Source organism: Callithrix jacchus, chromosome 9 (assembly GCF_049354715.1).
Source record: "Callithrix jacchus isolate 240 chromosome 9, calJac240_pri, whole genome shotgun sequence".
NCBI classification, from domain to species: Eukaryota; Metazoa; Chordata; class Mammalia; order Primates; family Cebidae; genus Callithrix; species Callithrix jacchus.
This window is the reverse complement of record NC_133510.1, coordinates 50290826-50299380: the sequence shown is the minus strand read 5'-3', so window position 1 is coordinate 50299380 and position 8555 is coordinate 50290826. Positions and strand designations below refer to the sequence as shown.

The window sequence follows — 8555 nt, the reverse complement described above, 5'->3', positions numbered from 1 at the left end:
CTCCTGCCTCAGCCTCCTGAGTAGCTGGGATTACAGGCACCCACCACCAAGCCCAGCTAATTTTTGTATGTTTAGTATAAATAAACACTCACATACAGATAGTGTTCTGCTGTAACTCTTAGTTGGACAGATTGAAAAAAACCAGTGTTAACTTTTGAAACTAATTTCATTAAAACTAAGTTTCTGTACAAACAGGTACTCAGAACAGCTCAATTTTCTAAATTACAGCACAGCAATTTACTTTTTTTCCTTACATATCCGGAAGAAAATTCAGATGAATTATCTGGCGAACAACAAAGAAAACGCCACAAATCTGATAGTATTTCCCTTTCCTTTGATGAAAGCCTGGCTCTGTGTGTAATAAGGGAGATATGTTGTGAAAGAAGCAGTAGCAGTGAATCTACAGGGACGCCATCGAATCCGGTAATGTTCTCATTTTCAAGGACTCATACTGTTACAGTCTAGTCCTGGCAGTCCTAATAAGCATACTGGTAGAATGTACGTGTGTCTTATGAGATTGATGCAAAACACAGTACTAAATTTTACTTTAAAATAAAACTATATTGATCTCCACCTTCAACCCCAGGTATTGTGAGTGTTGAAAATAGTGGAGTAACACTGGTATTGGTAAAATTAGTAGTAGTATTAGTCATTATCAATGTCACCCTATGTATTAGAGAATATTTATGGACCACTGACCAATACATTGGAGTATAGAGTTGTTTGAGAATTTTGAAGTTGTACTTTTTAGAAAATAAAAGAACAAAACAAAAAATTTACTTCAGTTAAATATTTTAGCATTTTAAGGCAAATTTGTCTTGACTATTTAGAGTAAAACTATCTTTAATTACAGCCATCAGCAAAAACATCAGCATAGTCTGAGCTTATCACTTGCCAAATAGGTCTAGACATCAGGTAAGTTCTATTTACCAACACTGTGAAATACAGGTTTTTTATTGCATGAATGACAGGAGACTATTCTGTATTTCTGATTATGAATACAGAATTCCAAAATATTAGCAAGCAGAATTTCTTAAGAGATGTCACTGAAAGAAGTTTGGTTAAAAAAAAAATGTTAACAAGAATGCTTGACAAGTGGAATATTTTCTTTTGTATGTCTTTAAACAAGCTTGTCAACCCATGCCCCGTGGGCCAAATGGCAGGATGGCTTTGAATGCAGCCCAACATAAATTCATAGTTTCTTAAAATGTTATAAGATTTTTTTACAATGTTCTTTTTCCGCTCTTCAGCTGTTGTTAGTGTTAGTGTATTTTACGCGTGGCCCACCACGACAATTCTTCTTCTTCTAACGTGGCCCAGGGAAGTCAAAATATTGGATACCTTTTTTTGTAATGAGGCGGTGTCTCATGGTCATTATTCTGGATATTGGTAATCATTGTGTAGGTCTCTAGAAGATGTAGGAGATGGAACCAATTGTGATAGTCATCCTAGTCTTTTACCTTTTACATATTCTTGTTACCTTCTGTATTATCTTTATATTTTTCTCTTCCATAGTAGTGACTGTATGAACGCACACCTGCCCTCTGGAGTTAGTACTGTGTATAACGGAGCTGTTACTCGTGTAGACCGCTAGATGGCAGGATGAGCTCCTGCTTAGTCTGAAAGCAGGTTCTTCGTGTGTGTGTGTATTTTTTTTTTTTTTTTTTTTAACGGAGTTTCGCTCTTGTTACCCAGGCTGGAGTGCAATGGCGCGATCTCGGCTCACCGCAACCTCCGCCTCCTGGGTTCAGGCAATTCTCCTGACTCAGCCTCCAGAGTAGCTGGGACTACAGGCACGCGCCATCATGCCCAGCTAATTTTTTGTATTTTTAGTAGAGACGGGGTTTCACCATGTTGACCAGGATGGTCTCGATCTCTTGACCCCGTGATCCACCCGCCTCGGCCTCCCAAAGTGCTGGGATTACAGGCTTGAGCCACCGCGCCCGACTCATTTGTAGATATTTAAAGTTTTTACCAGATTCCATACAGTTGAGATGGCACTGCAGAGAACAGTGGTAGTCAAGGTAGATACGGTTTTGCCTTCATGGGGAGATAGATCATCAATGATAAATATGAAAATATTTAATAAATCTAATGAAAAACAGGTTCTTGAGAGCAAACGTGTGTGATCTGAAAATTAGATTTAATTAAAACTTGATGAGTACACAAACTACAAGTTTGATTAATAAGATAATTACTATCCTCTCTCTCTCCATGTATTTATTTATTCATTGAGATTGTGTCTCATTTATTTATTCATTGAGATTGAGTCTTACTCTATCACCCAGGCTGGAGTGCAGTGGTGCAATCTTGGCTCACTGCAACTTCTGCCTCCCGGGTTCAAGCGATTTTTGCGTCTCAGTAGCTGGTATTACAGGAGCCCGCCGCCACATCCTGCTAATTTTTTTAATTTTTAGTAGAGATGAGGTTTCACTATATTGGCCAGGCTGGTCTTAAACTCCTGACCTCAAGTGATCCGTCCACCTTGGCCGCCAGAAGTGTTGGGATTACAGACTTGAGCCACTGAGCCCAGCCCCGCCCCCCCCATTTAATGTATAGCCTTTGTTAAAGTTATATTAGAATTCTAGCTGAATGATATTTAGAGTCCTTGTTCTTGCTTTGTACCTGGGACAGTGCCTTGTGACTGATACAGGTTTGATGAGTAGAGGAACACCAGTATTTTTGTTTTGGATTGAACTAGATAAAACAACGTGCACACACGTGGAGTGGTTTTAAGGAGCGGAGAGTTTAATAGGTAAGACGGGAGACGGCAGAAGGAAGAATCTACCCGGTACCGAGACAGAGGGAGGGGGGCTCCAAAGCTGAAAGTGGGAGGAGACCTCGCACTCTGAGGATACCAGCCAGTTTTCCGTGGTGGCTGGAGCAGGCGGTGTCTGATTTACATAGGTCTCAGGGGATTGGTTTGACCAGGCATGTTATTTATGTAGCCCGCGAGAAAAGTGGCCCTCCCACCCCAGTCCTTTAAGATGCAAATACAGGGCGCCAGTGCTGTTTTACACTCCTGGAGATATGTGGGGGAGGTCATGCTGTTAGGCAGAAGTCGGGGCATGGGCCAGAGGACAACGGTGGGAGTCACCGAGTTGGGTGGACCCAGATTTTAAGGGCTTGCATTTGCATCTTAAAGGTTACCTGTACAGGTGTAAGAGCCAGGGCTTTTATGCTAGACAAGAAACATTTTTAGAGCTGTGAAAAATCTTCCGAGGACCACTTTTTCTTTCTATTTGCCTAAAATAATTTCTTAATAACCCCACCACATTATCAGAGTGGAGTAGAGCAGTATTTCTTTTTTTCTTTTTGTTAGCCCTGTCCTGCATTCTCTTAAAAAAATCCTATCTATTAAATTCTCTCATTTTTCAGGCTAAGTCCCTAGTTGTGAAAGCTTTTGGTAGGGCCAGGGTTTTTTTTTTTCTTCTTCTTCTTAATTTGAATTTCTCTCATTTGAGAATGTTATAGTCATCACTGGGTGGCATCATTTATTTACAGTTTGTGAAAGTGCATTACTCTCCCATCTTTTCTTTCTTTGGGGTTTAATAAATTGTGGGAAACTAAGACTGTAGCCACGCAGTTTATGTTATGATCTTTTGTCATCTTTGCAGCCTCAAATTCCATTTTTAGCTAAGACTGGGGGTTTTAAATAACTTGTTTCTACAACTCTGTCACAATTGGAATTCAAACAATTCTAGCTATTTTTGGCTACAGAAATATAAGATCTTTGTAGAGCAAGCCTATCTGATGCTTTTTAAATTTTTAAATTTTTTTATTTTTGAGACAGTCTCGCAGTCTGTCGCCCAGGCTGGAGTACAGTGGCATGATCATGGCTTACTGCAACCTCTACCTCCTGGGTTCAAGCAATCCTTCCTCCTCAGCCTTGAGAGTTACCTGGGACTACTACACCTGTGCACCACTACACCTGGCTAATTTTTTTTACTGTTTTTTTTTTTTTTCAGAGACGAGGTCTCAGCCTTTTTCCAATGCTGGACTCAAACTGCCAGGCTTAAGTGATCCCCCTGCATTGTCTCCCAGAGTGTTGGGATGACAGGCATGAGCCACCACTCCCAGCCTGATGCTTTTGAAACCTACAGTATTTAATAGTTTCTGGGGCATTCTTTTGTGAACATGAGCCAGAACTTTTTAAAACCCCTCATAATTGCATTTTTTATAGTTCCCTAGGATAGGAGTTGGCAGACTTTCTGCAAAGAGCCAGGCAGTTAATTATTTGGGCTCTGCAGGGCCATGTTTTCTGTCACAGCTACTCAGCCCCACTCTTGCAATGCAGGAGCATCCACAGACAACAAGTAAACACATGGGCATGGCTGTGCTCAATCAAACTTTATTAATACAAATAGTGGGTGATGAGCCACAGGTGCAGACCCCTACCACTGAGTTTGTTTTCTGAGACTGAATGTTCCATGTGATTTACCCCCTTATTCTAAAATTAGCGCACTAAGGACTTGAGTTGAAGTATTTGGTTTGTTGGGTTACTTTGTTAGGGATGTTGATTGTATCCTAACTTGACTTATGATTCTAACGTGATTGTCAGCAGAGCCCTTGTTAGGAATTAGAGCTGAAGCTTGATGAATGTTTTTACTACTCTTTCCTAACATGACTCTACAGAAGTCTTTTGACATCAGAGGCCATAAAAGTATATACTTTGTTTCTGTTTTTAGAACTGAGGTAGATATCATTTAATTTAAGGTCCTTTTCTAGAAGTAGCAATAGCCTTTAGAAGTTAAATGATCTGGGCTGGGCACAGTGGCTCATGACTGTAATCCCAGCACTTTGGAAGGCCAAGGCAGATCACTAGAGGTCAGGAGTTCAAGACCAGCCAGGCCAGCATGGTGAAACTCCATCTCCAATAAAAGTATAAAAATTAGCCTGTAATCCCAACTTCTTGGGTGGCTGAGGCAGGAGAATATCTTGAACCCTGAAGGTGGAGGTTGCAGTGAGCCTGGATTGTGCCACTGTGTTCCAGCTGGGGCAATAGAGTAATTCTCTGTCTCAAAAAAAAAAAAAAAGTTAAATATGTATGTAAGTGTTAAATTGGCAAGTGTAGAATAAGTCATATCCTAACTGCCAGACTTTTTCCAGTTGTAGCCTTCTACTTCATATATGCTCTTACTCTTAGCCACTATGGGCCTGAAGGCCTTATTAGGTTCTTGTACAATTTATTAAAGTCTTGAAATGAGGTATCAGATGAGCAGCTACAGATTTTTTTAAAAAATTGTCTAAAGGCTCTTTAAAAGGAAATCTCAATGTTTATTAAAAAACGTAAGTATCTGTGACTTGAGACATTTTTCTAAGGAAAAAAACCCTTAAGTATCATAAATGTTGTGTCTTGTTACTTGCATTCTACTAATGTGGACATATAAAGATGAGTAAGACAGGTTTTAGCTCAAAAGTAAATATAATTCAGATGAGAAACATGCCTGCAAAATTATGTTTTGCATAATTTATGTGTGAGACGATGTAATTCAGTATTCTACAAGTAGTAAGATTAATTAAACATGGAGGAGCCTTTTCAGTTATGATATTGACGAAAGCTTAGTCAAAGAAGGATGAATGGGATTTTGAAAGTGTGAAATTATTCTAGTGAGGGGGAAGGTGTGGAAGTTGAAATGCCAAGATTAGTTGAAGAAGCATCTAGATCTGGTGGGATTGTCCGTATTTAGTAAGGGAGGAGAGATATGTAGTTGAAGACAGATGAAGATGTTAATATAATCACACTGTCTGTACCTTCAGTGCCAAGAGGCTTTGGTTTTTTTTCACTTTATGCAGTGGAGTTTTGCACAGGGAAATAATGTAGAAATAACCTTGAAACCTTAATCTAGTGGCAGTGTGCAGGATGGATCTGAGGAGGAAATAGAGGCATAGGGATGAGTTAGGAAGCTGTTACATAGGCCAAGAGGTGATGTTTATTAAGTTATATATTTTTTCTTATTTTAGGATCTGGATGCTGGTGTAAGTGAACATTCAAGTGATTGGTTGGATCACGATTCAGTTTCAGATCAGTTTAGTGTAGAATTTGAAGTTGAATCTCTCGACTCAGAAGATTATAGCCTTAGTGAAGAAGGACAAGAACTCTCAGATGAAGATGATGAGGTAGTATTTTACCCCCCTGATTATGTTGGAAAATTATTAAATATTTTCCATGCTCATTGCCTTTGAGAATGAAATCATAATATATTCAGATTTCACTTGAAATCCTAGCCTCTTGATTTGTTCAGACTAACGTATTAGCTTGTGGACTTGAGGATTTCATAGTTCTTCATCACTTGAGTTATATTCTTATGTTACTACTAATGCCAAGAAGTCAATAGGCCTGGATGAACGTGCTTATTGTAACAGTCTGTTCACTTTTAAAAATATTTAATTCAATTACTGTTTTAATATTAACTTGCTTTTTGTAAAAGTAAAACATGCATACAGTTAAAGTCAAATAGTACCCTCAGAGATCTGTTTCCCAGAAGTGGCTGCCTTCAGCATTTCTAGCCATTTTCCTGTTATTTAATGTCTCCATATAATTTGTTTATAAAATAAAACCACTGAGCTGAATGTTTTGCTTTATTCATCCTAAACATCCTTTGTATTGACTTTTCCCATTGTGGGTGAGGATTTCTCTCTCTTCCGTTTTTCCCCCTTTATACTCACTCTATTTGATGTCCTCTAGGACTTTCTCATATATTGAAGTAGATGATATTTGTTTAGGCTAGAATTACTAGAAAGGCTTCTGGTTGAAGGAAAAAGGGTGATGAATTCATGCTAATGAATTTGTTTTATTAGGTATATCGAGTTACTGTGTATCAGGCAGGGGAGAGTGATACAGATTCATTTGAAGAAAATCCTGAAATTTCCTTAGCTGTAAGTATATATCTACTCTTTTAAGAAATCAAAAAATTACATTAAGGTCAAGATGAGGAAAATATGTCTATCTTACTTTCTGAAATGAGCTGATTTTTATAAAGTTAAAATGTTTTTGTAAAGTCTGAATAATTTAAAGCATTTTTCTTTTCTTTGTTGTGATGAAACCTGTAGCTATAATTTTTACTTTTAGGTGTAGAATTTGAATTTCTTTTTTTTAAACAGGGTTTCACTCTGTCTCCCAGGCTGGAGTGTAGTGGTGCAATCTTGGTACACTGCAGCCTCCAGTTCCCAGGCTCAAGTAAGTCACTTTTGTGCCTGAGCCTCACAAGTAGCTGGGATTATAGGTGTGCATTACCACGCCCAACTAATTTTTGTATTTTTAGTAGAGAAGGGGTTTCAACATGTTGGCCAGGCTGGCCTCAAACCCCTGGCTTCCAGTGATCTTCCCACCTTGGCCTCCCAAAGTGCTGGGATTACAGGCATGAGCCACTGCACCCAGCTGAATTTGTGCTTTTTGATGTTGTTTTTGAAAAATTCAGTTTTCAATACTCATTATGCAGCTTTAACTCTTACCAACATTTTGCCAGTCTTGTCAAACATAAACTTTATTTTTTTTTTAATTGAGATAGGGTCCCGCACTGTCATCTGGAGTGCAGTGATGTGATCATGGCTCACTGCAGCCTCCACCTTCCAGGCTAAGTGATTCTCTTTCCTCAGTGTCCTGAGTAGGTGGGACTACAGGTGCATGCCATCACACCCAGTGATTATCTTTTTTTTTGTAGCGATGTCACCATGTTGCCCAGGATGGTCTTAAACTCCTGGGCTCAAGTGATCCACCTGCCTCAGTCTCCCGAAGTGCCAGAATTTTAGGGGTGAGCCATCACGCCCTGCCAAATGTAAACATTTTTATTATTATAGAACGTGGTAGGATTTGCTTAATTTTTTTTGCAACAGAGTCTCGCTCTGTTGCCCAGGCTGGAGTGCAGTGGTGCTATCATGGCTCATTGCAACCTCCACCTCCCAGGTTCAAGTGATTCTCCTGCCTCAGCCTCCCAAGTAGCTGGGAATATAGGCACACACCACCATGCCGAGCTAATTTTTTTTTTTTTTTTTTGTATTTTTAGTAGCGACGGGGTTTCACCATGTTGGCCAGGGTGGTCTCGACCTCTTGACCTGGTGATCTGGCCACCTTGGCCTCCCAAAGTGCTGGGATTACAGGCATGAGGCACCATGCCTGGCCCTGGATTTGCCATTTTTGTTCTTAATATTTCCTTTATTATAATTGGTTTCACCATGTTGGCCAGGGTGGTCTCGACCTCTTGACCTGGTGATCTGGCCACCTTGGCCTCCCAAAGTGCTGGGATTACAGGCATGAGGCACCATGCCTGGCCCTGGATTTGCCATTTTTGTTCTTAATATTGCCTTTATTATAGTTGAATAGGAAATAAATTTTATTTTTTTCTGAGTTATAAACAGTTACTAATTATCCGAATGCAAAAAAGATGAAAGTATAAGTTTCCAAAATTTTTACTGTATTAGAAAATAAATTAAATAACTAGTTGAATCATTTGATGTCAAGTTGCCTAAGATATTTTGGATACTTTTTATTTTTTAAATCTATTTTAAGACCCATTAAAATTACTTTAGATATTGATCTTGCAATGGATTAGACT

The 8555-nt window shown here is 39.2% G+C and overlaps 1 long non-coding RNA gene across 1 annotated transcript; it reads left to right on the top strand.

The window, feature by feature from the left end:
• Window positions 1-297: 297 nt before the first annotated feature.
• On the top strand, window positions 298-6926 carry LOC118144207 (uncharacterized). Its single transcript, XR_004728747.3, has 3 exons — window positions 298-423; window positions 5965-6120; window positions 6802-6926. It is a non-coding gene; the product is annotated as an uncharacterized LOC118144207 (long non-coding RNA).
• The last annotated feature ends 1629 nt before the right edge of the window (window positions 6927-8555 follow it).